The sequence below is a fragment of the Ipomoea triloba genome, chromosome 4 (genome assembly GCF_003576645.1).
Source record: "Ipomoea triloba cultivar NCNSP0323 chromosome 4, ASM357664v1".
In the NCBI taxonomy this organism is placed as follows: Eukaryota; Viridiplantae; Streptophyta; class Magnoliopsida; order Solanales; family Convolvulaceae; genus Ipomoea; species Ipomoea triloba.
This window is the reverse complement of record NC_044919.1, coordinates 34,195,280-34,221,242: the sequence shown is the minus strand read 5'-3', so window position 1 is coordinate 34,221,242 and position 25,963 is coordinate 34,195,280. Positions and strand designations below refer to the sequence as shown.

The 25,963-nt window shown below is 32.2% G+C and overlaps 2 pseudogenes; both read left to right on the top strand.

Moving 5' to 3' along the window:
• Positions 1-783: 783 nt before the first annotated feature.
• Positions 784-7,894, top strand: LOC116016626 (annotated as a pseudogene).
• A 2,878-nt stretch (positions 7,895-10,772) lies between these two features.
• On the top strand, positions 10,773-12,760 carry LOC116016204 (annotated as a pseudogene).
• Positions 12,761-25,963: the final 13,203 nt, after the last annotated feature.

The window sequence follows — 25,963 nt, the reverse complement described above, 5'->3', positions numbered from 1 at the left end:
TATTTGAAACAAGATGGGTTCAGATAGTTTATAGTTAGGTTTGAAACAGGTTCGGGTAGTAGTGAAATCCTATACGGATACCCAATTATGTGTGTGTGCGTGCATGCATTAAATAGGTTTTGAGATAATTTCGAGTACTATATGGGCAATATCAAACAACAGGTTTGGAATACATTAGTGTTCAGGTAGTTTTAAATTTACTTGGATTCAAATTTGAAAATGGCTAAACAAACGTGTTCATATCTATTGTCATTCCTAATAGCATGAGTAGAGGTAGTTATAGTGGCGGATATGTTGATAATATGAATAATAGGGATGATAGCTAGGAAGATAAGTAGATATAGGTGGTGGTACACTACAGCTATCTATATAGATGATAGGAGTAGATAGTTATGAAGTGAAAGTTTGTATGTAATAGAAATAGTAATTATATATCTGTTTTTGTATTTCAAGAATTTTGGAAAATAAACCCTAGCTAGCTAATAATCTTTCATCTAGTTACATTGCACATATATAATTAAGCTGCACCATAAAATGTACGTAATTCATCATCAACTTGGCCGGCCATCAACTCTAAAAACACACACCCTCCACTACTACTACTACAATGCCGTCACGTACGGTAGGATAGCCGGCCTGCCTTTTCGGGACAACCTTTTCGCTATTATTTATTCTTTCGATCCTTTCCCACTTTCTCTCAACTTCAATTCATTTTGCATCATATCAATTATCTCTGATCTTCTTCTTCATCGTAATCTGTCTTTAATTTGGAATTCAACAACAATGGAGTTGGGCAGTGCTCTCGGATTTTTGGACAACAGAGCCATTCTTGTCACGGGTGCCACTGGCTTCCTCGCTAAAAGTATATATATATATAAATATATATCATCTTTCACTCTAGTTTGTTCAAACATCTCGCGGTTGCAAAAATCCTGCGTGCCTAGGCGCTAGGCGCCAATCAACCGCCTAGCGTATCACCTTAAATAGTGGTCTAGGCGGTTGGCCGGCTAGGCGACCGCGTAAGCATCGCCTAGGCCGATTACTCGATTAGGCACTAACCACCTAGGTCTCTTAGGCGCCGACTAGACCTTCTAGGCATCGACTAGGTCACCTAGTAGACCGATTAACTATTGTTCTTTTTTAATGGGTTATTTCACTCAAAACAACACCGTTTTGAGTGAAATAACGCTAAATTGTACAAACTCTAAAGATTTTTTAGGTTAATATTTAATGTTTTAGTACTAACTATTAAAGTATTATATAATTTATAATTAGTAGTCTTTAAAAAATTAAAAATATTTAAACAAATTTTTAAAAAATAAAAAAATACGCAGGTGCCTAGGCGCTAGGCGCTCCCCGAACGCCCAATGAGCGCCTAGCAATTTTTTCAACCATGACATATATATATATTGTTTTTAATTAATTAACAATTATGGATGCAGTTTTTGTGGAGAAAATACTTAGAGTTCAGCCAAATGTGAAGAAGATGTATCTTCTCCTAAGAGCTGCGGATACAATGGCGGCCATGCAGCGTTTCAACTCCGAGGTACACTCTTCCTTCGTTCAACCATAATCCATAGATATATAGCTTCTTCCACCTCTCATATTATATCATTTATATGTATGTATATTCGTTTTCTTTTTCTCTCTTTTTCTAAAAAAAAATAAAAATAATTTCCCACCTCTCTTAAAAGACTATATGTATTTCCAAATTTGATAGTAGGGACTAGAGAGTAAAAATTGGAGTAAATTTGAAAGAGTAAAATACCAATTTTGATCTTACGACTATTAGCAAAATGATAATTTTGGTCCACATATTTAATTTCTACCAATTTTGGTCTCACGACTACTATTGTTTTAGTACCAACTTTGGCTCCAGGACTATTGTTTTAGTGCCAAAATTCATTTAAAACGTGTTGAAATCTAAAATTTTTAAAGGTATTTTCATCCTTTTCAACTCAATATCCCAAGATTGATTTAAGCCCTAAGATATATCGATCATAATTTACAGTTCTCATCCTCAAATTAAGGTAAAATGAGGAGGAAACTGCAAATTTTGATCGATCTTAAGACTTAAATCCATTTATTCATGCTCAAATTGAGATATCGAGTTGAAAAGGATGAAAATACTCTTAATAATTTTAAATTTTTGCACGTTTTAAATGGATGAGTGACCGGCACAATGAATTTTGACACTAAAATAATAGTCGTGGATGAAAATTGGTACTAAAACAATAGTCGTGACTCGTGGGACCAAAATTAGTAGAAATTAAACATGTAAACCAAAATTGTTATTTTGCTAATAGTCATGAGACCAAAATTGGTATTTGCTCAAATTTGGAAGTATAGATAATATTTTCCAATAATAAAAAAGAATGAAGTCATGTCCAAAATGCATATAAATACACAAAGATGAGAAAATTTTAAAGAAAAATGAAAAAGAAAAAAAAAAACAAGAGACAAGATTACAAGAATTTAAATTGGCCCTAAAAGGAACAATTACTTGAAAACTATAAAAATCTGATTCACCACACTAATTAATTTATAAATTATAATTGAATCACGTGTGCAGGGGCTCCAAACAACACCCTCACGTGTGCAGGCCAATTGACTTTAATGGGCTCCAAGCAACACGTGGACCATAATTTTTTTTTCGGGTGCCGCGGAGATTTGAACCCATGACCATTTGGGTGACTCTGATACCAAATTGAATCATGTGCTCCACCCAATTAAAAGTCTAAGCTGATAGTTGGACTGCACATTTATGTTTATATTATATTTATGTTCACAATTATGATTAACTATTGTTGTGGATCAGGTAATGGCAAAAGACTTGTTCAAAGTTGTGAAAGACGAGTATGGGGAAAAGCTGAATTCCCTAATATCCAGGAAGATAATTGTTGTAGCTGGTGATATTATGTATGAAAATTTGGGCATAAAGGACACTAATTTGCTGGACCAAATATGGAGGGAAGTAGATGTTGTGGTTAACCTAGCCGCAACTACTAATTTTTATGAAAGGTATATAAATAAGATCCAAGAGTTAATTTTATTTTTGGTCCTAAATTTATAAGTGTTAGTTCAATTTTAGTTATTTTTTGTCAAAATATTCTTCTTTTGTCCTATTATATTGTGGCATGACCATTTTTGGCTCTTTGTCGACAAAATCGTTTAAATAATGTTAAATACAAAGACAATTTGATATATTCAGCTTTAAGTATTAATTTCTTCTTTTTTCTTCGTCCTAAATTTATGTGTTATTCCACTGAGTCCTTTTTTTTTAAGAACATCCCTGTTTGTCCTAGCTAGCATTATATTGTAGCATTACCACTTTTTATCCTACGTCAACAAATATATTTAAATGATAATAGAAATTATGTTATTAACCACTCAAAATCCTCCATGTTATTATTCTTAGTAAAAGAACAATACAAAGGTTCTACATCTTCAAAAAAAATCATATACACTGATCATACATTCATTGATAGCATAAATAACTGTATGATCAATGTATATGTTTTTTGAAGATGTAGAACCTTTGTATTGTTCTATTACCAAGAAGAAAAAATGAAAATTTGAGTGGTTAATCACGTCATTGTTAATGCGGTTTAAACATATATAATGACGTAGAACAAAATATGGTCATGTCACAATAATGCTAGGATCAACAGAGATGTAATGGGAAAAAAGACTAAAAGTGGAATGACACATATAAATCTAAAACAAAAAAAAAGGAAAAAGAATTAACATTTAGAACTGAATAGACCAAAACGTCGTTATATTTAATGCCATTTAAACGATTTTTTTTTTATGAATGACCAAAAATGGTTATGTAACAATAATATTAGGACCAAATTAAGAATGATGTTTTTTAAAAATAAGGACTAAAAGTTGACTGACAACTATAAATCTAGAACCAAAAATAAAATTAACTCTATGCTCCAATATATTTTTTTTTCCCTAAAAATAATGTATCACCGACCATTAATATTATTATTTTATTTACAAAAATATTATTGTCTGATTTTTATTTATAGTGATAGATATGCGCAAATTTTACTATAGGCGATCCACAATGAATTGTGGACCATGCATCAAAACGACGTCGTTTTGATTAATGAAAACAAACGGCTGAAACGGCCTCCGTTCCGCGACGTTAACTTTTAGTTTATATACACTGCAGTTACCTTTCAACACAACTGTAGTTCCTTTTTTATATAACTGCAGTTTCATTCGACATTATACACTCAAATATGTGAAACTATAATTCAGTTTCCTTTCAACACAACTACAGTTTCTTTTATAATACATTGTAGTTTCCTTTCAACAGAACTACAATATCATTTCGATATAACTACAGTTTCATTGGACACTAAAAAATGTGAAACTATTATTCAGTTTCATTTTATATATACACTGCCGCTTCATTTCGATATAACTACAGTTTCATTTTATGATATAAAAACAAATGTGAGGCAGTATCTTTTAAGATGAACTGTAGTATCCTTTACGGTGCTTCGTTACGACTTACGACCACCATTTCTCCTACTTAATGAAACGGCGTCGTTTTATGACCATGGTCCACAATGCATACTTAATGAAACAACGTCGTTTCTCCTGCATTGTGGACCATGGTCCACCGTATAACGACTGATAGATATGGTGTATATCCTAAATGATTTGCAGATATGATGTGGCCATGGGGATTAATACAATGGGAGCTAAACACGTACTTGACTTCGCCAAAAACTGTGAAAATTTAAAGATTCTTCTTCACGTATCCACTGGTTAGTTTGCTAATTTTAACGTATTAGCTAGCTACATGATTAATGCTAATCGAGATGCATGCAATACGAAGGTAACTACAGTCAAATAATTAGTTAAATAATAAATTTTGACAATAAACAATTACAAATTCGACTCCAAAGGGAGTCTAGTTTACCTTAAGGTTATAAGGCGAATTTTACACACTGGTCAGACAGTACAGTAATTACTGGTTTCCCATTGGACTAAAAAAATGCATGAAGTTCTTCCTTTTTCTATTTTTTTTTTGTCAAGAAAGATTTTGCTATATATAATTCACGGAATAATTATTAAGGTTGAAATGAATTTGCTAACATAGGATATTATTATTTATTTAATAATGTTACTTCAGCATACGTGTCTGGTGAAAAGGAAGGGCTGATAAAGGAGACTCCATACCTAATGGGTGAAACACTGAATGGAACATGTGGGCTGGACATTGACAGAGAGATGAAGATGATTAAAGAAACCTTAAAAAACCTAAGAGCTGAGAATAATGCTTCTGAAGTGTCCATCACTTCAGCCATGAAAGAACTGGGCATCCAAAGGTGCAATGTCTTTTTATGAGTATTATGGATTTTTTTTTAAAAAAAAATAAAAATTAAATAGATAGTTAGGCAATGATTTTAATGATATCAATTACATTTCTTTAATTAAATTAATACCAAAGAGCAAGGACATATGGATGGCCAAACACTTATGTATTCACCAAGGCCATGGGAGAGATGTTATTGGGAAAGTTGAGAGATTATGTGCCTCTTGTCATTATACGTCCTACCATCGTAATTAGCACCTACAAAGAACCTTTTGCTGGTTGGGTTGAAGGTCTCAAGTACGCAATCAACCACTCAACTCGTTTTTTTTTTTTTTTTTAATGATATCATATTTCATATTTTCTAATTAGTTTCTTTTTGTTGAATAATATACATATGCAGAACCATGGATAGCATAGCACTTGGTTATGCTAAAGGAAAAGTAAAATTTTTCGTTGGTGATCCTAACAGCATAACAGATTTGGTGAGTTATCTAGTAACTTACTATTATTAGGAAAATTAAATGTGATATCTATTTTTATATAGTTTTGTATTTTTGGTCAGAAATGACATTTTTGATCACTTTGTGAATACAAGAAATCTTTCCAACCAAAGTGGCTATAATTTTCTCTTAATTGCCTTCAAATATTGTATTTTTTTGGGTGAAGATTTGGAGAGTCAAGTACAACATTTTGTCATAGCTTAGCATTGTTGTTATACATGCATAAACGAAATAAAATTATGTCTTTTGAAAGTTGGTTTTTAGTGTGTGTTTTAGTGAGTATTGTCCTCAAAGAATTACTAGTAGGGGTTCGAGTAGAGAGGAGTTAAACATAAGATCATTAAGTGTTTGAAAGCTAATCCAAATGAAGTAGTTGATTGCATTTAAAGATGAATGGAAATGATACCAATTGATTTAGTAATATGCAAAGCTATAGGAGATGATTTAGATCAAATGACTACCAGGCCAATGTGATGCCTAGGATCCGCAAGGTAGCCTAGCAGGTCTCGATGGAGGTCACACTGTGACCTTCATAAGCTAGGTCGGCCACTTTCAGATGGCTAGGTTGTCATGTTGCAGGTCACGGCGTGACCAATTCAACAGCATGACGCCTGACCATCTGAAAGTCGACTAAAGTGTTACGCTGACGGTCACGGCGTGACCTTCAACCTGACACCCTACGGGGAACCTCTCGACGCGATCTTCGCTCTATTACTCCGTTACTCCACGCTATGCCTTTGACCCACCGTTTTTGGACCATTTTGCCTCGTTATCATCCCAATTTGTTCTATTTTAAGCTTCTGAATGCCTAAGTCCCAGATTTCCTTCCTCAAGTCATAAACAACTAAACAAAGCTTCATTCTTGAACAATTACCTATCATTTACTCAAAAATTAGTACAAACAAAGCATAATTTTTAATATAGTGATGATAAATGCTTGTTGCTACATTATTTTTTTTAATACTACTGACTATGTTACAGATCCCAGCAGATATGGTGGTGAATGCCATGATAGTAGCCATAGTGGGTCATGCAGATCAACGAGGCACTGAGAGCATATACCACGTGGGATCATCGGTATCCAACCCATTGGAGTACGGTTTGTTACGAGATTATGGGCACCATTACTTCACCAAGCATCCATGGATAGGCAAGGATGGAAAACCTTATCGTTGGGAAGATGACTGTGTTAAGCACCATGGCTAGCTTCCAAACATACATGACCACTCGTTATCTGCTCCCTTTGAAGGTTTGTCACTTCCAAACACCAGAAAATTAAAATATTTTTCGGAAAATTAAATGAGTTATTTTCTGTACATCGTTTTTTGACAACTTTTTACAAATTTTCAAATAGACCTTTATTTTGATTGTTTTTGACCCTGTTTGGTAAATGGTTGTTAGTTGATTGTGTTAGAAGGTATGATTAGTTGATAACTAACATTAGCTGATTGTAGAAAGTTGTTTGATAAATTAGCTGTCAGCTGATAATTGTTTGGTATAATTTCTTTTCTCAAAAAACTAATTGAAAAGGCTGCTTTGAGTAGCCTTTTGAATTTTAGTATTTTGGAGTTACAAAAAGCTTATTAACTAAACAACTAATAGTGGTCAAATAAGTCAAAATTAGCTGATAGGCTGATTATTTACCAAACAGGACCTTAATCTGAATGCATGGCTGTAATGAACAGGGGCTGGAGATATTGAACACTATATGTTGCAAGTATTTCCAGAAAATGTATGATGAGATGGATAGAAAAATCAAGTTTGTGATGAAGCTGGTAAACCTATATCGACCCTACGTATACTTCAAAGGAGTGTGAGTAATTAAATATGTAATTAATCATATACTTTAATTTTTAATTAATTTGGACCAAAAAATTAAAATGGTATGAATTTTCTGCACAGATATGACGATTTGAACACAGAAAAATTGAGAAGAGCTGCAAAAGAAGGGGGCATTGAGACTGATTTGTTCTATTTTGATCCAAAAGCAATCAGCTGGGAAGATTATTTCATGAAGGTTCACTTCCCTGGATTAGTAAAACACGTCTTCAAGTAATTATTATTAGAATTAACTAGTATTTCTACACATGCGATGCACAGAATAGATTTGCTATAACTGCACTGAGGAAGGAAGGAAAGTTTATGATTGCATTTTATACAAAAGAAAATAAGCGAGTATAGGCTATTAGAAAAATAAATTTTCTCACCATTAAATTTCAAATAAACTGGATTAAATGTTGAAGAACCAACCGTTATTTGTAATACCGACTCATTTTCTTAAAGAAAAAAAAACATAAAATGATCAGTATTTAGATAACACTTTCGTTCCGTCAATAATTGATGTGTTATAAAATTAAAATGTGGGTGTTCCATCTTTTCAAATATGTTGCTTTAAATTACTAAATAAGGTTATTTGATTCGTATCTCTATCTTGTTATCTTTGAGAAGCATTGCTGTTTAAGACAAATTTGTTTGGTGACCCAAAATTTTCCCCATATTTAGGGTGTTTTCCACCAAAATGATCTTAACATATGATCGAAACAATATTTTCTTTCATAGGCCGTGCGATTGGACCCATTGGAATATGAAGTTTTACCTACTAGTATAGATCACCTTGAATGGGATGTTTATTTACATATGTGGTTTGACTTGTTGTTATACACATATGTGAAGCTTATCACGCAATAAAAAATTATGAGCTACTCCGATTTGATTTTATCGTTCAATTTGATTATGATTGAGCCCATGAGCCGTCCACTTCAAATACGGAGTAACAAGTAAAGTCAAATTCGATCTATTCATACACGGATTAAAGTAGCTTGTGTGTATAATCGATTTTTTTTTAATATATATTTATAGGGTCACACTTGTGTGAGACCGTCTCACGGATCCTTATTCGTGAGACGGGTCGGGTCGGGTCAAAGCACCATGCAAATGTCATACTTATATGTGCAAATCTCACACTTATATGCTCAAATATAATACTAATCAAAAATACAATTTTTGTTACTTATAAGAGAAAAAGTAATACATTTTTCATAATAAGTAATGTTGACAAGTATCTCTCACTTATAAGGGCAAATATAATACTTTTGAGGAAAAATGTAATACTTTTAAATCGAAATGTAAAAGTATTGTATTTTCTCTTAAAAGTATTACATTTATCCTAATAAGTAACAAATTTTATTCTTGATTAGTATTACATTTGAGCATATAAGTATGACATTTGTGCATATAAGTGTTATATTTGCATCTTGACCCGACCCGTCTCATGGTGAGACGGTCTCATACAAGATTTTGCCATATTTATATATGACAAATTTTCATGTGACCGTCTCACGAGAGAAAATTATACCATGAATAAAGGTCCACCTTACACTATAGACCCTACCCAAAATGACATTTAGATTGTGTCCGTAGTTAACATATTATGTGTCTACAATTATATTTGTGTAGTTAACATATATTATGTGCACTCAATTTATTTATAAACACATGCATGCATAATTTATTAACTGAAGGGAGTGAAGACACATAATATGTCAACTGCAGAGATAATCTTAGGACTATGGTCTACAATGCAAGTTAGATTATGGTCCATTTCATTTGATAAATTAGTTTGAATACAAAATACATTTCAAATAAAAATACATTGTTTATGACAAATTGGCACACATTAATTATACATTTAACAAAAAAAAAAAAAATCAAAGCTAGTTCGCATTTTGCACACTAGCAGCCCCGGTATGTATGTGCATTGTACAGTCGTTATATCGTGGACCGCAGTCCACAATGCATTGTGCACCGTGGTCCCAAAACAACGTCGTTTCAGTAAGTGAGAGACGCAGCCCGTAATTGACACTACAGTTCATCTCAAAAGATACTGCCTTACATTTGTTTTGATATTATCGAATGAACTGTAGTTATATCGAAATGTAACTGTAGTTGTGTTGAAATGTAACTGCAGTGTATATGAACTGATACTGAATAACAGTTTCACATTTGTGTTTTATATTATCGAATGAAACTGTAGTTATATCGAAATGTAATTGTAGTTGTATTGAAATGTAACTGCAGTGTTTATGAACTGATACTGAATAACAGTTTCACATTTGTGTTTTTATATTATCGAATGAAACTGTAGTTATATCAAAATGTAACTGTAGTTGTGTTGAAATGTAACTGCAGTGTATATGAACTGAAAGTGAATGGCGCGAATTCATTCGTCTGTTTTCATTAATCAAAACATCGTTTTGATGCGCGGTCCACAATGCAACAGTCCACGATATAATTTGCGTGCATTGTATGCACTCATTGAGCACATTGAGGGTGATTATTAACTGGCAACCACATGCACCTTTCTTTTTGTGTGTTTTTTTTTTCAGACAAAAAAATTGCAAAAATAAATTAAAGAAGTGTTAGAGTTGCTATAATATTTCATAACTACTAATTATCAAAATATTTTGATTTATAATATGTTTTAAAGCTTGCATTAATATGAATGACTTCTTTTTTTTTTGAGTGATACTGACTCGGAGTGAAGAGTCAATAGATGCCTCCACTGAGGCTCGAACCCACTCCCTTCCACTGAGACTTGAACCCACTCCCTTCCATATGGGAGTGTACACCGGATGCCGCTTGACCACAAGGTCTTTCACGAATGATTTTTTTTAGTACTATTGACTCTGTTAAAATATAGTATCACTCGAACTCACCCCTTTCATATGGGACTATGGGAGTGTTCTGGTCCACCACAACAAAAAAAAAAGAACTCCTATTCACCCACGGTACTAGGTACATACGTACTTCCACTAAAGTTTTTAGCTATTTATTCTTAGTTTGTCTCCACTTATTCATTCCAAATCACTCATCATTCTTCATTCTTCATCATCATCATATTCATATCCTCTGATCGATCTGTTTGGAGTTCAACAATGGAGTTGGGCAGTGCTATCGAGTTTTGGAGAACAGAGCCATTCTTGTAACCGGTGCCACTGGCTTCCTCGCTAAAAGTATATACCAATCATCACCTTTCACGCTTATTTCTTCAAAACATCTCATAATATAATTCGATCATTTTTTTATTTAATAATTATGGACGCAGTTTTTGTGGAGAAAATACTGAGAGTTCAGCCAAATGTGAAGAAGCTGTATCTTCTCCTGAGAGCGGCAGATACAATGGCCGCCATGCAGCGTTTCGAATCCGAGGTACACTTTTTTCTACGGATCAACTCAATAGCTTTATAGCTTTAAGAGCATCCTCAATAGTTTTATTTTTGCAAAAGTTTTTAGGAGTCAAGTAAGAAAGAGGCTAGGAGGGAGAAAAAAAAAAGTAATAAATCTGGCTACCACCCTCAACGCGCCTGGTGGGCGCCCTGTAGTACACGCGCTCACTTGAGGGACCAGCAGAAAAAAACCTATCTCTCTTGAAAGAACCTAACCTTCTATCTCTCATCTTTCCCTCACTTTCACATAGGACTTCAAGCCTCAAAACTTCCCCAAAAATTCTAGTGGGGATGCTCGTCTTTATCAATATAATGATTAAATAAGTCAAAGGTAAATTTTATCCGGAGTAATTATTACTAACTATTAAGTTTGCAATATTTATAAAATGAACACTGTTAATTTTTTCTTTATTTTTCAACAACCATCAAACATATTGATCTACACACACGCTGACAGTATCCCATGAGAATCACCTATCCAGAATTACTAATAACTATCATCTGTCTATCTAAGATTATTAAGAAAAAATTAAAGTGGCATTTCAGTAATTACAGTTATGCATCTTGTAATGGATAATTGATTGTAATGTCATTAATTAATTACTTAGTAGAATATGAATCCCCTTTGATTGGATTCAAATAGCAGACTCTACTCAAAATAAAGCAAGCAAATTAAATTAAAGTGTATGACTTGCACTAATATTATTTATGATAATAATGTATGATTAATCAATTGTACTGTTGTGGATCAGGTAATGGCAAAAGACTTGTTCAGAGTTATGAAGGAGAAGTATGGGGAAAAGTTGAATAGTATAATATCGGAAAAGGTGAGTGTTGTAGCCGGTGATGTTACTATTGAGAACATGGGCGTAAAGGACTCTCATCTGCTGGACCAAATGCACAGGGAAGTAGACGTTGTGGTTAACCTAGCTGCAATTACTGATTATTATGAAAGGTGCATGTGCTTAATTTGCTAAACTTCATTTATCAAGTTTTATTAATGCATAATAATGATTATATCTATCTGTCACTCTCTAATATATCAGTCGTTATACCATGGACCAAGGTCACAAAACGACGTCGTTTCAGTAAGTGGAGAAACGGTTCCCGTAAATCTCCGTAACTGATAGTACAGTTCATCTAAAATGATACTACAGTTGTATTGAACTGATACTGCAGTTGTGTTGAGGCCGTTTCATCCGTCTGGAACTGCAATTGTATTGAAAGGGAACTGCAGTTGCGCGGAGTGAAGCCGTTTCATCCGTCTGGTTTTATTAATTAAAACGACGTCTTTTTGTCAGTTGGACCACAATCCACAGTAAAATTTGGGCTAATACATGTGTGTTTTACAGATATGATGTGGCCATTGGGATTAATACAATGGGACCAACACACTTACTAGACTTCGCCAAAAAATGCCAGAAATTAAAGATTTTTCTTCACGTATCAACTGGTCAGTCCTTTTTACAGATGAATCAGGGTATTGAGTATATAATATATAAACATAAATATAAGTATCAGCTTAAACTTTTAAGTCGGTGAGATTCGAGTACATGCGTGTTTCAATTTGATATGTAAAATAATATATTTAATAATATGCAGCTTACGTGTCTGGCGAAAGGGAAGGGCTGTTAAAAGAGACACCATTCCAAAGGGCTCTAACTTACGTTTGCATACCAACTCAGTATATTATATAATAATGAACCTATTAATTAGAAGATAATAGTTGTAGCTGCTAATATTAATTTGCTTTACTAAATATGGAGGGAAGTAGATGTTGTGGTTAACCTAGCTGCAACTACCAATTTTTATGAAAGATATATATAAATTGGTCAAATAGTTAATTTTGACAATCAAAATATTATAAGTAGTTAATTTTAACAATCAGAATATTATAAATTTGACTCCTAGCGAGAGCCTAATTTACCTTCTTATAATCCTTTGTCGAGTAGGATTATAAGCCTGGCTTCACCCACTGCACACAGACAGACAGTGACAACCAGTTTATTCCGACTCAAAAAAAATTGCATGTAGTTCTTTTTTGTTTTTTTTTTTTTTTTTTTTTTTTGTAAAAAGAGATTTTGATATCTATAATTCACGGAATAATTATTAAGGTTGAAATGAATTTGCTAACATAAAATATTATTATTTATTTAATAATACCAAAGAGCAAGGACAGATGGATGGCAAAACACTTACGTATTTACGAAACTCAATTTTTTGAAAATCAGTTTTAATAATTTTGTTTTGAGTTTTTAGACAAACCCTAAATTAAGAATTTTAATTTTTATCTCTGAATTAAAAAATTATTGCCTATAACATTAAAGTGTAAGGATCGTTTGAGATGCATTAAATAAATGTAGCTTATACACGGCTAACTATATGTCTGAATCCTTGTTCTTTCAAGGTGATGTGTTATTTCTTTATTTATTATCAATGTTGAAAAAATCGCTAAGCGTGTGATTTTATTTTTTTATTTTTTACTTTTTACTTTTTTATCTTTTTAAAATTTTTATAATTTAAAAAAAAAATATTTTAAGAGTTAATATTGTAGATTTGTATTAAAAATGTAAACATTTAATAAAATTTAATACTAGTATTTAGTTATTATATTATCCGGATTATATTGCTCATCATTAGACTCACATCATTTTATCGCGCGCAATCAATTTCTCAAACAAGCCATCTTTCATCTTATACTTGGACAATTCTTTCTTTAGTACATTGTTTTGCATTTCTATATCCTCAAAGTAATGTCTCAAGGAACTCAACGCTTCCAATAGAAACACCATCATCCAAATGAAGTAGAGGATCCTTATAATTGTAATAAGGATTCAACAAGTAAGCCATCAAATGAAGAGGGGTGTCTAGCCTATTTTTCATCTTCTTCTCGATTATTCTAATAATAGGCTCATAATTTTTTTCAACTCTATTCAATGCCCTTAATTTCTTCTTTGACCAGCATAAACTCACCATAAACAAATCACATTGAAGGTTTCTTATCCTGATCAACAATATAATACAAAGCACCTTCACTAGTGCAAAAACCTTCAAGCATAATGCTACCCCTTGCTAAAATGCATAACACAAGACGGTAGAATAGGCATGTTTCCCTTTAACTGTTTTGGCAAATTTACATTCATCTCATCCATTACTTGTAAACATATAGCCTTTAGTTCAATTTTCTTATCAACTAAACTCTGTATAGTAAAAAATGCAGAAGCAAACCTAGTCACACCTGGACTAACTATGTCATGCTCCTTTGTAAATGATCTCATCATTACCAATGTTTTATGATATGTATAGATAAAGATAGTAAAACTCTTTGCTTGTTCAATAACTTGATATCTCCAATTCAAAAAAAGTAAGATCTACTTTTTAAAGTCAGGAAATATTGTAGGATTAAGCTTATTATTTTGGTGGAGCAACCTTGGACAGTTCATTCGACTGAGACAATATTAGTTCAAAACGAGTTCTACTACATGGACTCTTATTTTCTACTACCTCACTCTTACTCCGTGACGTGGCAAGATATGATCGATAAATTATCTTTATCCTGTGGGTCTCAAAAAAATGTCAATATATATCAAATTTTTATATGAAAGAGTAAAAGTATGAAGTATATAACTCGGAAGTCCAAGTAGTATTTTCCATTCAAAACAGATTAATACAATTAAGAATCATTTTGTCTTGTCATTTTCCTTTGACTAGGACCACTAAAAATGTACGATTTAAAGCTGATCTTTAATTATGTCACCAGAGAATCAAATTCAAATGCATTTATATATTAATTAACAAAACTCTTTTATCAATTAAGGGTGTATTTGGTTGACAGATTTAGCTATCAGAAATAGATATCAAAGTCATTGTTATTGTTTGGTTGACAAGTTTTTAGAACACTATTATGGATTTTTATTACCCTTAATTTCAAAACTCATCCGCTTTCCCAACTATTAATAATCATTCTCATTTCACCATACTACAAAACATGCAAAATACTTTCACCAAAATCCATTACCATTACCAAGTTTTTGATACTCATTTTGATTTCGATTCCCATGTGCGAACCAATTCAAACACACCCTAAATAATCGAATTAGTTTGGATATGTAGTATAGTCCATAAGGACCAAATATATATGGTTTTCATCCAATGATCGAAACCAGAGATTTGGACAAATTAAAGTCCCAAATTATAGTATGGATGATCACCACTATGCATCTCATAGTTGCTTACTTTTGCTCGTCTTCTTCATTATTTAAGAAAAAGCTAAGCTTTCTTTGTCAAATTTGGAGGAAGAATGCTACCTTCTTCATCCTTTAGATTGAAGAGAAGAACTAAAGAAGGTTCATTCTTAATCCATTTGAAACTTCTTTAAACCAAAAGTAGTATTTATTTAGAGTATCATTTTTAAACCAAGTATTTAGACTATCAATTTTACAAAGTTACAAACATTTATTTTAGTAACAATTATAATGAATTTCCTCTATTATCTTGGATTCATATACTTTTAGTTACATATTTAAATAAACAAATTCGACATTCAATTACATATTTATAAACTTCTCCTTTATAATCTTGCATTGATATGCTTTCAAATATTTATTTAAATATAAATATTGACATTAACCAATTCGCGCAATGCGCGTGTAAAACTAGTGTTATAATAAGTATCAATTTCTTATGTAGTATATAACATTAATGTTTTTGGCAGATAAATTATTTTCGAATGACATCTATTTGAGTCACGATTGAATTAGTCTTTTTTCACGAGATATATATATTAACTTATTATAATTTATTTTTTTAAGAAAAACATGAAGTACAATAGATGTTAGAAACACGTATTAAGAAATACCTTGTTGTTAGAAAAGGTGCATCATTGGCCAAGGACTATGGAAGAACCAAAGTACATGGTAATAGAATACAGTCTCCTGTTGCAACTATGCACAATAAATAATTAGGTTCTAAAGATATAAAAATGCCAACTACCAAGGTCAAATTTTAAGAAATAAAATAAATATATAAAAATTGCACAATCATTCAACACTTTTTGACTAGAGATTTGGGTCATAGAATGGAGAGAGTTCCGATTTGGGTCTGCAATTGTCATGCATTGAGAAAGTAGCTATGAACATATACTACATTGTGTTCAACACAACTGCAGCAGTACCCGTTCAACACAACTGCAGTATCATTTCAACACAACTGCAGTATCAGTTCAACAGAACTGTAGTTCCAGACAAATGAAACGACATCTGTTTCACGCAACTGCAGTTCCCTTTCAACACAACTGCACTATCAGTTTGACATAATTGCAGTATCAGCCATGACTCATGGTCCACAATGCATGGTTGGTCCACGGTATAACGACTGAGTATATGGTCGCAACTACGAGTCGGCAACTATAAAGTTATAATCATACATGAACATGTGTTTCACAAATTAAATATTAATAATGTGGTTAACAAAAGGATTTTGACGGTTCATTGCATTTTCCCCAACACAAACTCAAACAATCTTATCCCACATTAAAATCAAAAGCATGCGCATGAGAAGTCCATTCCTGGGCAAACCTATCTATCTATTATACGATACTCAACCACTTCTTAGTTCATAATTAATGAATTCATCACAAACAAAAGCTATTTTACATCTGATCTGACAAGAATTTCGATTTGAAAAATGCTCAACATAACATGGTCCACTTGGAAATGAAAACCCTAATTTCGGAGGGGAGCATGCATGCACTGCGTAACTGCCAAATTAATTCACAATACGTTTTCATATATTGTGTGGATCGAAATTTATCTCACCTACCTGTTTATGTAGAATTAAAAAATTATTGGAGTGTTTTTTTTTTTTTTTTTGAAGGCAAACGTAGCTATTCCATTAATTCATAACATAAAACGTTTACATCAATGATCAATGAAATGGTAAACCATTCTTTATAGTCAGACATAGAAACAACTTTTCTAACTATGCTATAGAAAACTTGAATCGCAGATTGTTTCATAACTATGAAGCTATGTTTCTTCAGGGAGCTTAAAGCTTCATCAAAGATCTGGGTCTTCGTCATCATTCTTTTTTGCTCGCCCAGAATAAGATCAACACTTGTCGAAACCAAACTAAACGATTTATGCTAATGAAAATGAAAAGCTCGTGAAAGTAATGAGAGTAAAAATGCTCGTGAAACTAACGAGAGGAAAACACAATAATAGAGAAAATAAAAAGTGGGTAAAGTCAAAGTAGGGTTGGGAGTTCAAGACTACCAACACAAACTCCAATACCTACCTACTATTATTTTATTCAAAAGGAGAGAAAAAGGAAGAAGAAGATCTGTGGCGGTGGTCGGAAGCGGACGGAGCTGCGACAGTGGTTGGGGCGGAAGAAGAGCGAGAGCAAACATAGAATGTGACAAAAACCGCCGGCTCAAAGCTCCATTAGAGCTCCGGCCGGAGGCCGGCGGTGGAAGCCAGAGCTGAGCAGCAGAGAAATTAAAGGCGTTTGGTTTTAGAGAGAAAAAGGAGGCAGCATTAGGGTTTTCTAAGAGAGCTAATCTCACATTATTGGAGTGTTTAGTTCCGCTAAAAAATAAATTAATATCCAATTAAGTTCTCAACTATAGTAAATTTTCTTAATTTAATTTAGTTAGAAACGTTTTGTTTTGTTTAATTGGGTCCTGGACTTCAATGATGGTTTTGCCTAATTCAGTCCTCGATCGGTAGGCTCCAGGCATAAATCGAAAGAAATCACTGTAGTCGATGACTAAATTGTGTATTAATAGATGGAGATTATCAAGCTATTCTAATAGATGACTTAATTAGGTAAAACCATCAAATTGAATCAATATTCTCATGAACTAAATAATGGAATTATACGGATGGATGTTATTGGTCAAATTGAGATCCACAAAGCTAGAATGGCTCTACATAGAAGGGTTTTCTAAGTTTAATTTTGAGTGTTTTGTTTCGGGTATCTCCTCCCTTTCTCCCAAATAAATAATGGAATTAATATTTTTAGTAATTTCCATTCCATAGAATTTAAATTTGGAAGAGGTTTGTTGACGGATGACCAAAAACGGTCATGCCAGTGATGCTACAGTAATACTAATTAAGACCAACAAGAGATGTTTTGAAAAAAAAATTATTAAAAATGAAATGTCTCCTATAAATCTAGAACCAAAAATAAAATTAACCAATTTAAATTTATTCCTCAAAATTCTTTTTCGCAAATCAAACCAACTAATCTGATATGTTATATTGCCTGTATGTATTTTTAGTGTTAATAGATCTGTAGTATACATTAAAAATAAATGCTGTACATTACAATTTAACTCAGTAAAGTTCATCTCAGTCCATTATAACTTCGTTAGTTTCCATTCTCCAATTAAAATTATAAAGATCATATCATTCATTAAATTATTATAATCTAATTAATCATACTATATTTATTAGTCATTTTATTAATTTTATCCCAAAATTATTAGCTCACATATTTAAATGTTTTAGTTTTTTTTTTTACACTATAAATAGAGATAATATGGTAATAACTACTAATAATTTTTTTATTCAAAAAGTTTTTTTTTTGGCAAAATATAGGATTTTCGGATGTATAAGCTAGTTTGATGGGCTGAAAGTAATATTTAAAAATGATTTTTATCTATAAATATTTTTGTTTTTTCTCTAATAATTTATTAATTTAACATAATTATAATTTTAATATTCAGTTCAAACGGTTGTGCATTGCGCATAAAAATGTCTAATAAGAAGAAGAAGAAAGAAACTATGGCTTGTTTTGTTTTGTGTTTTTTTAAAAGACTAATTAGAGTGTGTCATATCAAAAAATTAAAACTAAAAATAAATGTAACAGTATGTGTTTCGTCACTGCTAAAAGTTTCAGGTGATGCGGAGATTCAAACCGTGCAGGCCGATTTCTTTTGGTAGGCTCCAAGCAACGTGTGGACCATATCGAACTCATGACCTTTGGCATAAGGTTGTCTCTGATACCAAATTGAAGCATGTGCTCCATCTCAACTAAAAGCCTAAGCTGGTAGTTGGATTGCACATATATAGTTTATATATTATATGCTCAACATGATGATACCAAATTGAATTGAAGCATGTGATCCCTCTCAACCAAAAGCCTAAGGTGATAGTTGGACTGCACATTTATGTTTATATATTATATGCTCAACAACAATATTATATGTATTGTTGGAGTTTATTACACAATATTAAAGAACAATCAAAGTATACTCCATTTGTCTCATTTTATCTGTCATGTTTACTATTCTTTGGTAATTTTAATTATTTTAAATTTGATTTTTTGTGTTTAATAATTTTTTAATGTAATTTCTAAATATATAAATTTTATATACTAATACTAAACTTAATATTATGAAAAATTGAATTTAAAATAACGTCAATACAGTAAAGCCTTATTAACCGAATTAGACAAAAAATTGGGATGAAGAAAGTAATATTAAGCTAGGAATAACTTTAATACATAATTATAGCTTTTGTTTAAACATAATAATAAGTAATGAATTGCATTGTATTTTGTTTTCTTGAGTTTTATCGAGGAAATATGAATTTATTAGTCCGTATAAGGTAGGTTAACGGCTAACTCCTAACAGGGTTTGGGTAGGAATGAATATGTACATCCTTAGCTTACTCATACATGATATGATATGATGTTTCTTGTTTTCTCATTCTAGTAAAGTCAACATTTGCACATGAACATAATGCATATATATATGTACGTAAATGAATAGTCAAACCGGCCCCTATCCCTGGAGAGTTTGTTCATACGGAATATATGTCATTGTCTAGTGTCTACAATTCTACATACCTACGCCTATTCATGAGTGAAAATGTGAAAATGCACACTTTTATTTGTATTATTCTACACACTTATGGCTTTATTGATCTATGTATGTAAATCGTTTAATTGTGACATACATCGTTACATACATACCAGAGTTATTTCCCTCACATGTATTATTTATAGGTTATTACATAGGAGCAACATTTATCACGTGCACATTGTCAAATAATAATTATGACATGCAAGTTTCTCTTCTCATCAATCCAAAAAATTATTAAAAAATAAATAGATCTTTTAATTCTCTCTCTTACACGCGCACACACACTAGTGTTTGTAAACACAATGCACGAAAATTCATACCCAATATTAAAACATTGATAAATATAAATAATTAAAAATTATAGTTCAAGTTATATATACGCAAATAATATATGAATTATATACACACACATATATGATTTGGCATTCATAAAAATTTAATTAATTAAAATATAATCTACAATTAAATTAATTATATAATAATTTTAATAAAATGATAATTAAATAATAGGAAAAAGATATAATCGATATAAGTGTATGGTAATAATGATGGAGTCATCAATGTTAGAATTAAATAGTAACGGAGTTATAACGGTGTAAGGATAGCTTTGTCTAAGAAGAATGTAGTAGGGATAATTTTGTCCAATAAATTAAATTGAAGTGTACAACATTTAAAGTAAAATATATACATTTATTAGCATACAAACTATGTACATAAATCAAGGCTTGGATTGAAACTTATATATATATATATATATATATATGTTCCAATGAGAACCCTTCATCTTGTGAGAACCAGCAAACTTGCACATGAATGCACACGTGCCGTCTAATATTTCAGGCACAAAACGGACACAATTTTATTTATTAAAAAAGAAAAAAAAAGAACCAAGTAACTTAGCTTGTAGATCAATGACACCTCTGTGAATGGGAGGTTGTGTGCTTTAATAGGTTGAGAAAATATCTATCTTATATGAGAAAGTGTAATACTTTTAAATCAAAATTTAAAAGTATATTATATTTTTTTCTTCAACAAAAGTATTACATTTTCACATATAAGTACAAATACTTTATTCTTGATTAGTATTATATTTTAATATAAATATTACATTTTCATCTTGACTCGACTCATTTTATAGTCCAGATCCGTGAAATGGTCTCAAACAAGTTTTTTCCTTCCCAAAAATTACTAATAGAGTTGCTTGAAGTTGATTGCCTAATACTATGCACAAATCATCATATCACATAAAAATGATCAGTCGAAATGTACTTAAATGATCACATTATTTTTTAGGGTTATTTCCGTTTAAATTAATTAAAACGATGAGAACAAAATCGAAAAGTCGCACGCCAAGTACGTTAGCTGTCGTTGGAACACAAGTAATTGCGTGTACGACTTCATTGGTGCACTAATTGATGATCCGTCCGACCAATAATACTACATTAATATATTTCAAATTTAGTATACAAGTACAACAACAAATTAAATATAATACCAAGAAGAAAATATTGATTTTAAAAGTAAATTTTTGTTTAATTTGAAAACAGTTTCAAAAAGGGAAGTTGGGTTTGACTGACCATCTTAATTAATAAAGCCACCTTCTTAATTTGGGACAGGTACACCCAATACTTTAATACATAGGAATACTTAGGTGACCAGTGAAGACCTCACACAATGTTGGACATTCAAAAGGAGATCCAACTTAACCACCCTTGAACAATCAATGATTGTTTAAAATCGAGTATTATGTGGTGGATAAATTTCCCCACATAAGACACTTGTACTCTATATATCCCAATTTGCTTTTCCATTTGATGATAAAGTTTGACTAAATTTTGATACTTGTAAATATAACTTTGTGTATATAGTTTATAAAATCTTTTAAGGTGTCAATAATATTGGGTATTATATATAATAGAGACCAAATGCGGTAATAGAATTCAGATAAAAGATGAGATTTAATCTCAGCCATTGATCTAATCAAAATCAACAGCTCATATTGAAGAAAGTTTTTTTTTTAAAAAAATGCAGTAACAATTTGGTCTTTTTGCGGATTGGTCAAACTTAAGGTGTGTCATTCTCTTTCCTAAGGTTCGTGGTTTTTGTGTTTAAGATGCGTCAGTTCTTCAGTTGAGAACTTAAGGTGCGTCAGTCTAAAGTTTTAGGTGCATCTTTCCATAGCTTAAGGTGCGTCGTTTTCCTTCTAAGGTGCGTATATTTAATGCTTAAGGTGAGTCACTTTTCTAGTTTAAGGTGCATCAGTCTAAAACTTTAGGTGCGTCATCTTTCCATAGCTTAAAGTGTGTCGTTTTCCTTCTTAAGTTGCGTATATTTAAAGTTTAAGCTGCATCACTTTTCTAGTTTAAGGTGCATCAATTTAAACTTAAGGTGTGTTGTTTTATACTTTAAGGTGCGTGGTTTTATAACTTAAGGTGCATAGTTTTATATCTTAATTAAGGTGCATTAGTTTGAGACAGTTGATCATTTGCATACATGTCGGCAGAAGCGCGTTTTTGTTTAATACGAAGTAGTTTTTATTGATTCGAGTCGTTGATCTAGATTAGATCAACGGCTCAGGTTTAACCCTATCTTTTACCTGGAAGAGTCTTTGCACGTGAACTGATCCCTAAAATACTTGGTATTGACATCGTTATCAATTGCCGCCATAAAAAGTTTTACAATTTATATATTTAAAATAAATATTAAGATATTTAAAAATCACAACTAAAATATTAAAGAAATGACAAAAACTTGTGTGAGACCGTCCCATAGATACTCGGGTCGGGTCAATATAAATTTGTAATACTTATACCGAAAAATATAATACTAATTCTAAATAAAATATTTATTACGTACTTATATGAAAGTTTAATACTTTTGAAAAAAATCTAATACTTTTACATTTTGATTTAAAAGTATTATATTTTTTCCTCAAAAAAGTATTACATTTTTCCTTATAAGTAAGAAACACTCGTCAACATTTTTTTTTTTTTGAAAAACACTCGTCAACATTACTTATAAGGGAAAGTATATAAATACTTTTGATGAAAAATGTAATATTACTTTTACATCAAAATGTAAAAGTATTATATTTTTTTCTCAAAATATTACACTTTCGCTTATTAGTTACGAGCACTTTATTCCTAATTAGTATGGAGTATTACATTTTCAGTATAAGTATTACATTTTCATGTTGATCTGACCCGATTCGAGTCGTCTCACAGATCTATGAGACGGTATTACACGTGTTACCTTAAAGAAATATAACTTGAAGCATTAGTTAAAGGTAGACTACATTGACACTATATAAATAAAAGTGGACAACCCTTTTGAGGCATGGATAAATATTGAAGTTTTACTTTTTGTTAATATATTATTGAAGTTTTACTATTTTTAAGTGTTATGGTCCAAAATTAGACCATTAAATATAATCATGTCCGTAGAGCATATCTAAGTTAATAAACTTATAAGTTATAATCTAGTAGGTAACGTTTGAGTCTATAATACTTGTTTATATAGATTATAATGACATTTTTACTTCTTCTTTTTTAAATTAATCTGGGTCCCAAAAAATCAAGAAATTAACTAGTCCCCACAGGAACCTCTTTAATTACCTCGTGGAACTTGCACACCAAACTCGTACTGAAATGAGAACCCTGCAATTCAAGAAGATTCCACGATAACTCTGTTTGGTAAATAATCATCCTATCAGCTAATTTTGGCTTATTTGACCACTATTAGTTGTTTGACTTGGTTAAAAAATCAATATAAGTGTTTGGTTAATAAACTTTTTGTAACTCCAAAATGCTAAAATTCAAAAGGCTACTCAAAGCAACCTTTTCAATTAGCTTTTTGAGAAAAGAAATTGATGAGTGTAGTTTTCGCGGTGGATGGAAAGAAATAGATCGTAAAACGGGAAGAAGTTCCCAAGTATCGATCTCAAAGGATGGCAATGAGGGAATTCGAGCGGTAAGGGGATTAAGCACAATAGTGTTTAGTGTTTGAAAGCTAACCCAAACATAGTAAGAAAGGTGCATGAAACATCATGAAAATAAGGAACAAACAAAGGAAACAATCAATTTTTGAAAGGAGGATTTGGATCTTGCAACTCATATAGGTATCCTTGATTTCCTAAGATATTAGGCTAGCAACACTTAGATTGTGAAAATGAGATAAGGTCACCAACACCACCGCCACTCTCGTGGTCAATGGACTCACTCCTTAGACCGTAATGTCATCCTTGTGATTACTAGGCTAGGAGAGGTATTTTGTCAAACACGTTATGTGCCTCTTATCTTCCACTTCTCCCTTTTCTCAAAGGTGAGAGGGAAACGTGCTAGGCTAGGTTAAGGAGTAACTCTACTCTCGTAGATGAGAATCCTTCTCCAAACACCTCTCATATAGGTTGATCACCCCTACACAAGAGTCAAAGTGGATCACCACTCACACAATCAAACTCATAATCAAGCAATTGCAACCTAATTGATCAATTCAAAGCTCAAGAATATCCATACAAAATTGCTCAATCCAAATCCACAAAGATCTACCTAATCATACTTGGAATTGAAATAGCAAAATGCAAAAGTAATGACAAGAAATTAAAATGAAGACTTAGCTAGGGATTTGAACTTTGAACTTGAACTTGAATGTTGATCTCAATCTTGCAACAATGGAATTCTTCTCTAATTCTAATCTAAACCTAAGAATTGCAATGTGGAGTGAATTGGGAATGTGGAGTGAATTGGGGGAGATCTCTCTAGGCTAATCCTAGAGAGAGAAATATTCTAAACTGATCTAAAATTGAAATGTGAAGGATCCCCTGCAAAATGGCTCAATTCCCCTTTTAAATCTCGCCCAACAACAAAAATTTTCGTGATGGACGCACGGGTGGACGCGCGTCCACAGTGCATCTTGCGTCCAAACTTCAACTTCAGAGAGCAATTTGGTGGACGCCGGCATGGACGCGCGCGTCCACTGCGCGTCCATAGCAGACTTCTGTTCTGCTGTGCCAGAATCAGAGAGCGAAAAGTTGGACGCAGGCATGGACTGCGCGTCCACTGCGTCCATGGCCTATTTTTGCTCCAACTTTGGTTCGTTCTTCACTCCTCTGAAATATTGTCATTTTCTACCCTTTTTGCACATCTTTTACCTACAAAATAATTAGCCAAGCGTGGAACGCAGTCCAATGACAATAACAAGCATTCTAACGCAATAAAGGGCAAATCAAACACAAAAGCTTTCAATTGTGCACAAGATGATCCTAAAACGATCTTATAAAGATGGCATCTTTTGCACTTATCAGAAATTATACCAAACAACTATCAGCTAACAGCTAATTTATCAAACAACTTTCTACAATCAGCTAATGTTATCAACAAATTACCTTCTAACCCAAACAGTCAACCCAATAAGCCAACAGCCATTTACCAAACAGGGCCAATCAGTTTTGTTTCTTGTGTCCCACCTCAAGCAAGTGTAATACTAGGATGTGTGAATTTTCAAGAACTGAAAGAGAGTGTTTGGCCGTTAATTGATAGTTGATTGTGTTAATTGTTTTGAGCATCTGATAGTATAAGCTGATTATAGAAAAGTGTTTGCTAGATTAGTTGGTTATATATAAAATGACCTATAAATGCTTAAATATATTATGTTATTTACTTAACATTTAAGTTACTTTAAGTTTAACATTTATTATTGTTGGTGGGTTCGAGCCTCAGTGGAGGCAATACTGACTCTTGTGCTTCAATAGGTTGAGAAAAGTAGTTATGAACAGATACTGCATTGTAAAAGAGTTAGTAGTATTCAAAAAAAAAAAAAAGAAATACTTTGTAATTAATAATAATTCAATATTAAAAATATAAATCTAAATAAAATCTAAATAAAAGTATAATAAACCTAAGTTGTTAATAATACTTACATATACTGGATCAAATGCAGACATGTCTTCTCGTGTGTACGTACTATCACGCACCATTAGGTATGCATAAATACACCACAAAGTGTTCAGACATGCACAGGGTGAAATGCACAA